The sequence below is a fragment of the Suricata suricatta genome, chromosome 3, assembly GCF_006229205.1.
Source record: "Suricata suricatta isolate VVHF042 chromosome 3, meerkat_22Aug2017_6uvM2_HiC, whole genome shotgun sequence".
NCBI classification, from domain to species: domain Eukaryota; kingdom Metazoa; phylum Chordata; class Mammalia; order Carnivora; family Herpestidae; genus Suricata; species Suricata suricatta.
In genome coordinates, this window is record NC_043702.1 from 114,662,665 (window position 1) to 114,669,280 (window position 6,616).

Below are 6,616 nucleotides of genomic sequence, written 5' to 3' on the forward strand. Positions count from 1 at the left end.
CCGCGACCTCGCCGGCCGCAACAGCCCCACAGCCCTGAGGGCGCCTCCGCCGGCTGCTGGCCGGCGCGCCGCTCAGCGACTCAAACGCCGCGGCGGTTCCGGGTCCTCCTCCCCGAAACTCGGCGTTGCCGACGCTGACGCCGCCTGCCCTGTTCTGAGCATTACCCTGGGTCGACCGACCGACCGACCGAGTCCTATATACCCGGGAGCGGAGGGGAGGGGCGGGGCGGTACGCGGAGGTGGGCAGGGGGCAGGGGCGGGGTGCGGGGCGCCAGGGGAGGGTGGCGGGGAAGGAGTTCGCGGCGCGGAGGCCTGAGTTCTCGCGTGTCTTGAGGCCTCAGCGCCTGCTCCGCGGGAATTTTCAAACTCACGGAGGAGGAGGTGGGGGGAGGGTAAAGAGAGGAAAGGGTAGCCGGATGGGGAAGGGCCGGTCATTTACATAAAACAGGATCTCCCCGCCTCCAAAGAGCTGACGGGGCCGGAAATGGAGCGGTGGGGATGGGAACTACGAGCCCCGTGATGCCTTGCGCGCCACACGGCTGCGGCTACCGGGCGCGCGGGCCCGCCCGGAGTCGGGAGTGGTAGTCTTTTTTGCCAGCGGCCCACCTCGCCGGCCGGGACCCGCCCATCTCTAGACCCCGCGGGCACGAGGGGGGTGGGGGAAGGGAGCGCTCCTGTGGCGGGAAAGTCGCCTCCTTGTTAGCTGGTGTCCCTGCTAGCTAGCAGCCGCGTGACAATCTGCCGCCTTTGGAGGCGCGTCACCTTGCGGCGGTTTTCGTGCCCAAACACGTTTCAAGCAATTAGATGTCTAGTATGTCCCTAATCGTAAACAAGAAATAAAAGAATCATAACGTGGGGTAAACGGAAGATCCTAGCAGGCAGCTTCTGTTATAAGGGAAGTTTATCCTTTTCTGTTACTTTCCCCTAAGTCTTCTGAGGTATGCTGCCTTTTAGAACGAGAATTTCCTTTTTTCTGTAATTTTGGTTTCTTTTATTGACAGCAGCCTTTAGACATAACGTATTTGTTTGCAAAGGTGCTGGGCTAAGTTCTGGCAGAGCAGTTAAAAAAGTGTTTTTGGTTGTTTGTCTTAATTATTTTAAATAGCCCTTTCAAACAGATACCACCCCTTTGGCAAATGTGCCTATGTCATGGCGGGGGGGGGGGCGACCCCCCCCCCTTCCTTCTTTTGGCACCATTTTATGCTCGATTCATGAGTACTGAACTTCTTGGGAGTCGGAAGACATGAGTTCTCAACTCTGGTCTCCTGCTCCCAACGCTGTGTAACCTTAGGAAAATCAAGTGACCTCTTAACTTCAGTTATCAGATCTGTAGAGTAAGGAGGACTGGATTAGAGGATTGACGGATTCGTTACACAGACATTTGTTAGCTTTTCTCTAAAGGCCCTGCCAGTTGCAAAATTCAAAAATCTATCTCCTCATACTTATTATACAGATTAATGGACTTTCTATGTCAGATTTTAATCTTTCCTTCCATCCTTCCCACCAGGATGGTTTCTGTGTGGTATTGATAATCTGGACCAACCCTACTGGTGCTACTTTATTTACCTCTGTACTTGTGAGGATCCTTTCCTTACTCTGATGAGGACAAAAGGCAGACAGGTCAAAATGGAGCCAACACCCCCCCAAGGTGGGATTCTTAAGGTGAGATACCATCCTTACGGTGGGATTCCTCAGGATGGGATCCAACAGGTACGGGTAACTTTGTAAGAACAGGCAAAACTGATAAAGATCACAGTCATGTAAGACTGGAAACTCCACCACAGTTTGTAACCGTCTTAATGATTTACGAGAAAAATATAATCCGAATAATCTGAATAGTAGACCCTAGAGATAGTTAGGCCAAACAGCTCATTTTATAGATGGAAAAATGGATTGTCAAATGAGTTTCCACAAATGCTTTGCAACGCATTTTATTTGTTTGTTTGTTTTAAAGAAAACATTAGGGGTCCCTGGGTGGCTCAGTAGGTTAAGTATCCAACTTCAGCTCACATCATGATCTTGTAGTCTGTGAGTTCAAGCCCCACATCAGGCTCTGTGCTGACAGCTTAGAGCCTGGAGCCTGCTTCGGATTCTGTGTCTCCCTCTCTTTCTGCCCCTCTCCCACTCACACTCCGTCTCTCTCTCAAAAATAAATAAACATTTAAAAAATTGTTTAAAAGGACATTAAATCAAATCTACAATTTTTAAAGAAGAAAAGTAATATATTTCTGTCATTAAAATAGTCTTTATGCACCTGAAAAAATGTTTTACGTGAGTGATATTCAAAAAAGCCACATATTTTTTTCTCTAAACAATGATAGTATTTGTCATAAACACAGTACCATAAATAATCCCTTCTTAAAAATTATTTCCCTTTCTGCCTCTTTCTTTCACATTCTCCTCTCCCAATATTACTTCTTAAAATCTATACATTCAAGAAAAAAAATTTTATGTTTATTTATTTTTGAAAGCCAAAGAGACAGAGCATGAGTGGGGGAGAGGCAGAGAGAGAGAGAGAGAGACTCAGAATCTGAAGCAGGCTCCAGGCTCTGAGCTGTCTGCACACAGCCTGACGCGGACGTTCGAACTCATAGACCCAAGATCATGACCTGAGCCCAAGTCGGCTGCTTAACCTACTGAGCCACCCAGGCACCCTAAAATCTATACATTAAAAAAAATTTTTTTTATGCCTTTATTTTATTTTGAGAGAGACAGAAAGTGAGCGGGGAAGGGGCAGAGAGAGAGGGAGACTCAATTTGAAGCAAGCTCCAGACTCTGAGCTGTCAGTACAGAGCCCAACACGGGCCTCAAACCCACAGACTGTGAGATCATGACCTGAGCTTAACCAACTGAACCACCCAGGCGCCCCTAAAATCTACACATTTTAATTAAAACTCTCAAGGTGCTGATTTCTCTGTCCCTTAATCTGCCTCCCCCCCACCCCAAACACCATTAATGATGGATCTTCTGCCACACGCACACGTATCATTACATTTTTGTTTTCAACCTCACAATTGCCTTAGAGCGGCATTCTACCAGATTCCAGAGGGCGCATCATAGTTACAAGCTTCTTTCAGTCAGTGGTATTGCAAGTCCTGCTCTGAAGTCACAGATCCCTCACTTGTCTGAAGCTCCCTGCTACTAAGGGAATCAAGCTCAGAGAAGTCAGCTCTGCAGAGCTGAGAAGTTGTGGACATGAGCACAGCCCGATGTGCTATTCTATTGAAGGGACAGGTCACCCGTTTTAACAATTGTTTTGTGCCTAGCTTATTAGATTCTCAACCTCTCTTTCCCATGAACTTATTTTAATCCCATTGAGCTCGCATCCCATATTAACCACAGCATTTGTAAGGTGCTTTCAATTTTCCAAGTGTTTTAAATCATTAGTCAAAAAATTATCTCTGCATGTTTTTGGGTGTTTGTTGTTGTTTTTTTTTTTAATCTCTGCATGCTTGAGATGAGACCCTGTGGATTTGTTTTCCCTTTTGCCTTTTCTGACCTCTCCTCCTCCTGGGGTCCTCTGTCTGATTTTTTTAAATAAACTTCAGGTAGACTGGTTGGATTTGATTGGAGAAAGGTGTGTAGGTGATGTGGTATCAATTTTTCACCATAACAAGGTTGTGAAAATCGAAACAAGATGTTCTCTGGGATGCCCTATGTGGAGAACCAGCAATGGAATGGCCAGGATAAAGTTCAGCATAGCCTAGGGCATTCTCCTCCTGAAAATAAGTTTCAGTGTAGAAGACCTTTAGGGTTTAAAAGTGAATTATTTATTAGCAGACCAAATAGTTCCTGCTTAGTGAAGAAAACAATGCAGAACGTTTTTTAAGTTTATATTTTGAAAGAGACAGAGAGTGTGAGTGGGGGAGAGGCAGAGACCATGGGGAAGAGAGAGAATCCCAAGCAGGCTCTGGGCGGGTAGCACACAGTCTGATGCGGGGCTCAAACTCACAGACCATGAGATCATGACCTGAGCCAAAACCGAGTCAGACTAAATCAACTGAGCCACCCAGGCGACCCACATCTTTAAGATTCTAAATCATAATTGTAAAATAATGTTTTTCCGTATAGTTTTGTTCCTGTTCTCTGTCATTTATTCATTCATTTGTTCATCGAGCAAATATTATTTGAATGTTTTCAATAGGCTGGTTGTTACTCAAGGCACTGGGGATACAAAGCTCGGTAAGACCAGTATCTGTGTCCTTCAGCAATGCCATCAAGAGAACAGAATGAAATGAAAAATTACCTTTGGTTTGAAATGGTTTTTTGTAAAACCTCCTTTCAAATTAAAGAGAACAACAACTCTTTCTCAAATATCTTATTGATAATTATAATGAACACTCAGTACCATTGTCAGTCCTAGGACTATTCTAGCTTCCCATTCTGTTTTTGGTCAAGCCATGTACTCAAAAGAATTGGTTGGGTCACAGACTCATTTCCCACCAGGTGGACAAAAGGCACTTTTAAGGAAGGCCTCCCACTTTTATGCTTGGCATGTTTTTAAAGAATAGCTTTATAATCTCTCAGATGTCTTTTGTTGGTATGATTCTACATCCTTTCATTTTAAAGGGTCTAATTTTAAAGTTAGATAATTATTGGGGCGCCTGGGTGGCTCAGTCGGTTAAGTGTCCAACTTCAGCTCAGGTCATGATCTTGCAGTTGGTGAGTTCAAGCCCCACGTAGGGCTCAGTGCTGACAGCTCAGAGCCTGGAGTCTGCTTCAGATTCTATCTCCCTCTCTCTCTGCCCCTCCCCCACTGGTGCTCTGTCTCTCTTAAAAATAAACACTAAAAAATTAAAAATAAATAAATAAAGCTAGATAACTACCCTTCCTTACCTTTGCCACAGAGTGTGGACCTGATACTTTGATACACTTGGCAAGTTTCAGGTATTACATGTAGTCCTCGACTTTGGTTGAAGTATGAATAACAAAACACCCCCTTAACTCTACACTGTTCCCACAATACTTATGGTTTTGTATGGTTGGGCAGTTTTTACGTTTTCTGAGCAGAAATCAAGAGTAGGATGCTTAACCAACCGAGCCACCCGGGCGCCCCAAGAATCCATCTTTTTGAGTTAGTGTTCAAAGATTGGAAAATCAAGAGTCTCTCAGTTTAAACATCATCAAGATTTCTCTCCCCCCACCGCCCCAAAATAATAAATATAGACCATGAAAGTTTCAAAGAAGTAAATACAGTCCCACTGACACTGTAAGACTTGGGTGGAGCCATGGGGCAGAATCATGAAAGGACAAAGTGATGCAGAGAAACCAACAATGGAGTGAGTCCAGCTGAACCGGAAACCATCTGTTACATAGAGTAAGTCTCCATAAGCCCTTCAATGATGGTTGCAAGCAGCGTCCTTAAGAACCCACTGGCTTTGTTACTGGTATTTAATTAGAATCCTCCCTTTGCTTTGCTATTTTTGCTGGCAAACTTCAAACCTGCATATGGTCAGCCTCCTGGAGAAGAGAAGACCTGGAAGTCCCAAGTTCAGGTCATCCTTCAAGTCCTCCCAGACCAACAGGCCTGCAGACCATCATATCCTACTCTGGATTAGCTTCAAAGCAGACACCAAGAGGGCACATATCTCCAGCATGTGGTTGAAGGCAACATTCTCCTGAGAATTTCCTCAAATGTGTGAACCCTTTGGGAAGTGGCATGTTGAAACACAAAGCCACTGAATTCACAGGGAGCTGATGTACATGTGAGTCCTGGCGACTGGCTACCTTTGGCATTGTCATATCCGTGGGAAAAGACCTCAGATTGTCCCAGCCTCAGTTTCTTCATCCATTGTGAGGATGATGTGTAAAAATATTAAGTAAACTTTGAACTTCTACCAAGTATTTGCTATTGCCAACATTTTGTTGGGCATCGGACGGCTTATTTAAACTGGATAGATAAGAACGATGAGTGATAGCATGGAGCGTGGTTCTGTATTGTTTTGGATATATTGTTCTCCATGAAGATTAGGCCTCAGTCAGTCACTGCAGTAAGACTTTTCTTTTAAGTTGCTAGTCATTGATTTTCTTTTAAGTTTATTTATTTATTTTGAGAGAGACAGAGACAGTGTGAGGAGGGAGGGGGAGAAAGAGTGGGAGAGAGAATCTCAAGCAGGCTTCGCACTGTCAGCACAGAGCCCGACATGGTGCTCGGACTCATTGACCATGAGATCACCACCTGAGCCAAAACTGAGCGTCAGACGCTTAACCGACTTAGCCACCCAGGTACCCCAACTGGTCATTGATTCTTACTGTTGACTCATGTACTACATAATTTCATATATAAATCACAGATTACTAGAGCCAGAGGGCCCTACAAAACTACCCAATCCAGCCAGTGTCGATGGGATTTTCCCTCAACGTCGAATTTGGAGTCAGCACACCTAAACAGCCCTGGGGGTTCCTGAGCTCCTGTGTCCCATTCACTTTAGCTCAACGGAAATCAATTACCCTTTATGACATGACTACAGGCAAGATACATAAAATCTATTCTCCTGCCCACTTTAAAACATCAACACGGGTGATTAGACAGGAAAGAAAACACAGTTGAGATATGAAAGAGAAACAAAGCGTTTCCAGCTTCATGAACCAGAATGAAAAACCTCTTCCTCCATAA

At 44.9% G+C, this 6,616-nt stretch overlaps 1 long non-coding RNA gene across 3 annotated transcripts; it reads left to right on the plus strand.

Annotated features, from left to right (window-relative positions):
* Positions 1-6: 6 nt before the first annotated feature.
* LOC115286604 lies at positions 7-5,842 on the plus strand. 3 transcript variants are annotated; one of them, XR_003906161.1, is made up of 4 exons: positions 7-229; positions 1,508-1,662; positions 5,167-5,317; positions 5,457-5,842. It is a non-coding gene; the product is annotated as an uncharacterized LOC115286604 (long non-coding RNA). The 3 variants fall into 3 exon arrangements; XR_003906159.1 differs by lacking the exon at positions 5,167-5,317; XR_003906160.1 differs by lacking the exons at positions 7-229; positions 5,167-5,317 and adding an exon at positions 831-938.
* The last annotated feature ends 774 nt before the right edge of the window (positions 5,843-6,616 follow it).